A 6,000-nucleotide genomic window follows, 5' to 3' on the forward strand; every position below is an offset into this window, starting at 1 on the left:
GCGTGCGCCCGGAGCACCAATTGCCCGTGTTTGCTCGACCCTGCGTAGGCTGGTGCGTTTCATGGCTGTCAGGCTGCAAACCCGGACGGAGCTCCAGGTGCCGCTCAGCTCCAGCTGGGCCTGGTTACCTCTGAATCCAGAGCCGCCCCCTCTGGAGTGGGGAAGGTTAGGACCTGCACCTGCTCAAGAGCCCTGCCAAGCAGCCAAATAACAGTGCTCCACTTGCTTGCACATCGGGGACACAGACCTCCCCCACCACGGGCCGCCGCACGGCCAAGCACTCACCTGGGGACACACCCACGAAGGGACAGGCCTCGTGAAAGGGCAGCCAGGGAGTTTAGGGCTGGACGGCGGCCCGAGGGCAGAGGGGCTTGTACAAAGAGCTGCAGTGTTCAGAGCCCTGGGGTACGTGGCAGCAGCTGGTATGCACCGTCCCAGCACTTGCGGTCACTCTACGTGACAGACACTTTCACCAGCATCTCATAGATGAAGAAACGGGCCAAACCAACCCCGGGATGATGGCCAAGCTGGATTTCAGACCAGGTCTACCCTATACCGCCTCTCTCCCTGGGGTGAGAACAGAGCTAGAAGTAGTCTTAGGATGGACGTGCGAAAGGCCGTCCAGGGCTGGGCTGTTAACGCAGAGACCTTCCCAAGAAGGCTTCTCCCACACGTTACCACCCTTGACACACGGCTTCAGTGTTTTTCATCCAAATAGGGGCTGCTTCAGACTTTATTCATGTAAAAGGTAAGAGGATGAGAGGAAACCAAATGTGGTATGTATAGAGTGTGAGTCATGAGACATACAAGTTAAACAGGAAGTCTTGGGAATTAAAGAATTTAGAATCAAGAACCTAAAATTAAACTCAATTATACCGATCTCAAACGTTCTTACCAAAGATAGGCTGTTACTTGGTCAACAGAACAAGATATGTTGCATAGTCAGACCCGATAGTTTAAAATGAGGACAGGACATAATGGGGAAACAAAAAAGTTATATTTTAGCAGAATGTGTTGTCATAGCTTGACTTGGGGTGAGACACTCAGTTTCTTGGTTCCTACATTTGTAAAATGGGAATTACTACTTGTGTATCACATGAATGATATGATGTTCAAATTTTAAAGTGCTACTAATTGTGTGCTCTATTGAGAAACCATTCTGTGGATTTCAGTTTCACAATGAGGCAACATACACCACATAATTTTTTTCCCAAATAAAACTCTTTTCTACATAAGTTACCATAGTCCAAAGCCTTGGAAAAAAATCTGTAAACTCACAAACCACGTCTGCTCCAAGTGTCACTAAATTTCTGAGACTTCTACTTTCATTATATTTAATTCTTCTCCAAAGAAAGGAACCCTACCTGGGGTGCCTGCATCAGGAGTTTTTAATTTGTGGTGAGGAACTATTAATACAACTGTTTTCTCCAACCATTTGTTGAGATTTAAGTGACAGTCATACCCCTGCACAATATAATTTTTTTTAATTTAAGTATATGAAGAGGAAATACTACATATGCACACACAAATCTTTTTAAACTGGCTTTTAGGCTGACCATGATGAAGAGGTTTATTCATCTATTCAGATATTACTGAGGTAAAAGGGATAGAAACACAGATGGACACAATTTGCATGATTTGTTTAAAATTACTGAAAAAAGAGAATTTTGTATACAATTATCTTGGTGAGATGCTTATTGAAACTCATGGTATAAGTTTAGCAGTTTTAGAACTTCTGACATGAGTGGTAGAGAACTCTACAAAAGGCAAGTCTTCAAATTGGTATTAGATCTTCCTAAGATCATATTTCAGCAGTAATATTTCCTACTTGACTATTGATGTTAACGTATTTCAGGACTATAGTCGTCAAAGGACATAGTCTGCATGTGGTCAAAGAACATAGTTTATAAGCTAATAATCTTAAAATATTTTGAGCTTATTTTAGTTTTCTGTGTGTGTTTGTAAAGAACATACATAAAAACATGTCCTTGGGAATTCCCTGGTGGTCCAGTGGTTAGGACCCAGCACTTTCACTGCTGTGGGCCCAGGTTCAATCTCTGGTCGATGGAACTAAGATCCCACAAGCCGCGCGATGCAAAACAGCCAAAATATAACTAAATAAAAATATGTCCTTGATCAAATATGATTGTGTTGTCGACATCTCCTCTTACTGGATTTGCATCCCCCTGACACAATTCAATTAATGGACGAGATGACTTGAAATCTCCCAATGCGACGGTGGATTTGTCGATCTCAATTTGAAGTTCTTTCAATTTTTGCTTTATATAGTTCGGGGCTGTGTTGTAATATGCAAGCCAGTTTATAATTATTATATCTGCCTGGTAAACTTATCATTATGTTGTGACTTTCTTAAATTCTAGCAATGCTTTTGCCTTAGTATCTAAACAGCTTTCTTCTGATTAGTGTTTACCTAGTATTAGTAACTCTCTTTTCATCCTATTACATCAAAGCCTTCTAAATCATTATGTGTAGATTTAGCTAACAAATGTTACTTTTGGCTTTCAGCCTAGTCTGATAATCACTGACTCTTAGATTGGGCTTTTAGACCATTGCATGTATTATAATAGCTGACATATTTGAATTTATTTCTGCCATCTAACGTTGTACTTTCCATTTGTCTTCTCCGGATCTGTGGTTTTTTTCTCTCACCTTTCCTTCTTTAGGATTGATTGATTTTTTTTTTTTTTTTAATGCTTCCACTTCTCCCCTATTCTAGTTGTAAGTTATGTACTCTGTTCCTATTCATCTAGTGATTATCCTGGAAATTTTAACAGGCAAATTTATCTGATTAAGTCCAAAGTTTATCACTACATGAACCTTCTCCCGGACAACACAAGGACCTTTAAAATACCCTCCAAAACTACAATACATTATTTACGTTGTATTATACTCTTGTTTTATATCAATGTTTGTTTAGATTTACCCAGACATCTACCACCTAGTTTGCTCTTCTTTCTTATTTCCATCTTAGATGTCCCATCTATGATTGCCTTCCTTCTGCCTAAAATACATGCCATAGGTGCTGACTGATTCTCTCACTTTTTGTTTGGGTGAGGAATGTATGTATTTCACCCTCACTCTTGAAAAATATCTTCACTGATAAAGAATTCTAAATTGACATTTCTTTCTGTACATTTGCAATACCATTACACTGTCTTCTAGCATCTCTAGTTATAATGTGAATTTTGAAAGTAATCTTGAAGTGTAATCTGTCTTCTCTCTCTGCTTTTAAGATTTTTTGTTTGTCTTTAGACTTCTAATTTCGCTATGAAGCATTGAGATGCAGATTTTTTTTTAATCCATCCTTCTTGATTTCTTTGCATTTCTTGACCCTGGACTGGTGATTTTCGTCAGTTCTGGGAAATTCTGAACCCCATCCTTTCTCCTCTTTCCTTCTGGGACTCTGATTATACACATGTTCTCTTTTTACCCTCCATTTCTCTTAACATCTCTTTCATAATTTCTTTTTCTTTATCATTCTAGGCAGAATTCTGGATAATTTCACAAATATCTTTTTTTAATAGATCTTTATTGGAGTAAAAGTGCTTCACAATACTGTGTTAGTTGCTGTTGTACAACAAAGTGAATCAGCCCTGTGAGTATACGTGTCCCCATACCCCCTCCCTCTATCTCACCCCTCATATGGTATCTTCCTTTTCATTAATTCTTTCCCTGGCTTTGTCTCATCTTCTGTTAAAGCTAAACATTTAGTTTTCAATTTATATTACTTTTATTTCTAAAGCTCTTTTTGGTTATTTTTAAATCTGCTTTCTCAACTTGTGTTTTAAGCCTCTCTTTAATTTCTTAAAATATATTTAACATACCTATTTTAAATTCTGTTTATGATAATTCCAATCTCTGAACCCTTTGTGGGTCTGATTCTACTACCTGATTTTTTTCTGCTGGCTCTAACTTATGGTCCCTTCTTTTCTTCCACGTGTGGTGATTTCCTTTGGTTACCTGACCCTTGGAGCTTCATATGTGGAAATTTAGTGAGATCTGAAAGGAAGCTGAGTTCTCTGGAGAGGATATTCATTTATTGCTGGTAGAAGTCTAAGGAGCGCTACCAGTTCAGAACCCTCTGATACTAAATTCTCAGCTTGAAACTTTTCAGACCACCCAGGTGAGATGTGACTTGTAGTTATGAATCCTCCAGGAGGATTAACTCTGCTCCAATGTTTGAGACAATCAGTTTCCCTTGAATCCCTTTGGCATGCCCGGTTCTGAGGGGTATCCTATTGGACTTCCCACATTAGGAAGGGCCTTAAGCCCCAAATGGCCACGATAACAGAGACTCCAGTTCATCCAGTTTAACAAACTCCCTCTCGATGGAAGATGGCTGTGGTGGCCACTTCACTTGCACTTCACCCCCACCAAGTACTCCTTACTTCCCTGACTGCCCTTAAGTGCCTTTAATAATTTTCAAAATATTTCATTCTGAAGTTTTAACTACTTTCAGCATAAGTTTTAACTAGACATCATAATTGACTGGCTTTAACTACACTATCCACCTAATAATGTCTACCTTCCTCAAGCCATACCCAAATAGTCCCTGACTTATATACATCCTTATATATTAATGGTGTGGGGAAATCTAAGTTCAGGGCCTTTAGTGAGACAACTGTCCTGCTTCACAACATACTGTGATAACCATAAAGGTAACCCCTGGCCCCCCAGACTCAATCCATTCACACAATGGAAATATGCCTTAGACAGAAATGAAGAGATACTGATACCTGGAGTATCGACAGCTCCTTCCCCTTTGGAGTATGGAAAAAGAAACAATATTGTCAACTCTAGAATGGTATTTCTTAAGTAATACCTTTAATAATGCTTCAAGTTTGGAACAGCATAGCTAGACTCATCTGGGCCGTGAGCTTCACCAATTTATATCAGGGTTTTAAGTTCCAAACAATTAACTTAGACATGAGCTTTTAGACACAACCCTCTCATGAGTTAACACTCAGCATGGATCCAAGTCAGGCATTCCCTAAAATCTAACGCTACACTGCCTCCTATTATTATTCCCTGGTGAAATTCATTAATAATATCATCACCTCATTTACTAAGGAAGAAAAATCCTTTATATAAAGTATTTAACAAGTCAAATTTCTTGAAGTCTTTAGGAAAACATCCTGAAAATATTTTAGTAGGACCTGCCTTCTAATACCAACTGAGATAGTGTTGTTCAAAAGAACATTCTCTAAGTATATTCTTCTTTTTATGCTTAGCAGCTGTATCATGAATTTGAATCTAAAGGTAAAATTCTCCTTTCAAATGACATATGAAGTACTTTTAAAATAGGGAGACCTGGTGGTCCAGTGGTTAAGAATCCATCTTGCAATGCAGGGGATGCCGGTTTGATCCCCGGTTGGGGAACTAAGATCCCACATGCTGCCGGCCATTACTAAGCCCGCTCCCCACAGCTAGAGAAAAGTTCACATACCCCAATGAAGAGCCCGCGGGCAGCAACTAAGACCCAACGCAGCCAATAAATAAATAATTTTTTTTTAATACAGATAAGGTAGATGAGAAGCCTTTGGAGCAATATGTTTCCTGAACATGTTATTCCTTGAGTTGTCTTCACACCTCAGAGCCTATATTAGCATTCTATATTAATTTGAAAGCCAACTTCAGAAGCTGTCTTCCAGCTTGGAGACAAAGGGTTCAGATCATTCTTAACATCTTTATTACCAAGTCTGAACATATCCACATATTTATAAAATTCAAATAGGAAATGATGATATTTGTTTCTTTTGCTGTTAAACTTTTAGCTAAAAAGACAGTAGAATTCTCAAAAATAATGCAGCAAAAAGAGATTCTCCTTCCCCCCTGTTTCAGGTGATTTGCCCAAAATTATAAAATCAGATTCTCTTACCTCTGACCACCTTCAGCTTGTTCACTTTTACCTTTGTTCCTCATTTTTCCAGACACTGGAAAATTTAAAACAGTCCTTCGAGTTAAGAAAAAAGAATATTC

Source organism: Phocoena phocoena, chromosome 1 (assembly GCF_963924675.1).
Source record: "Phocoena phocoena chromosome 1, mPhoPho1.1, whole genome shotgun sequence".
Classification (NCBI taxonomy): domain Eukaryota; kingdom Metazoa; phylum Chordata; class Mammalia; order Artiodactyla; family Phocoenidae; genus Phocoena; species Phocoena phocoena.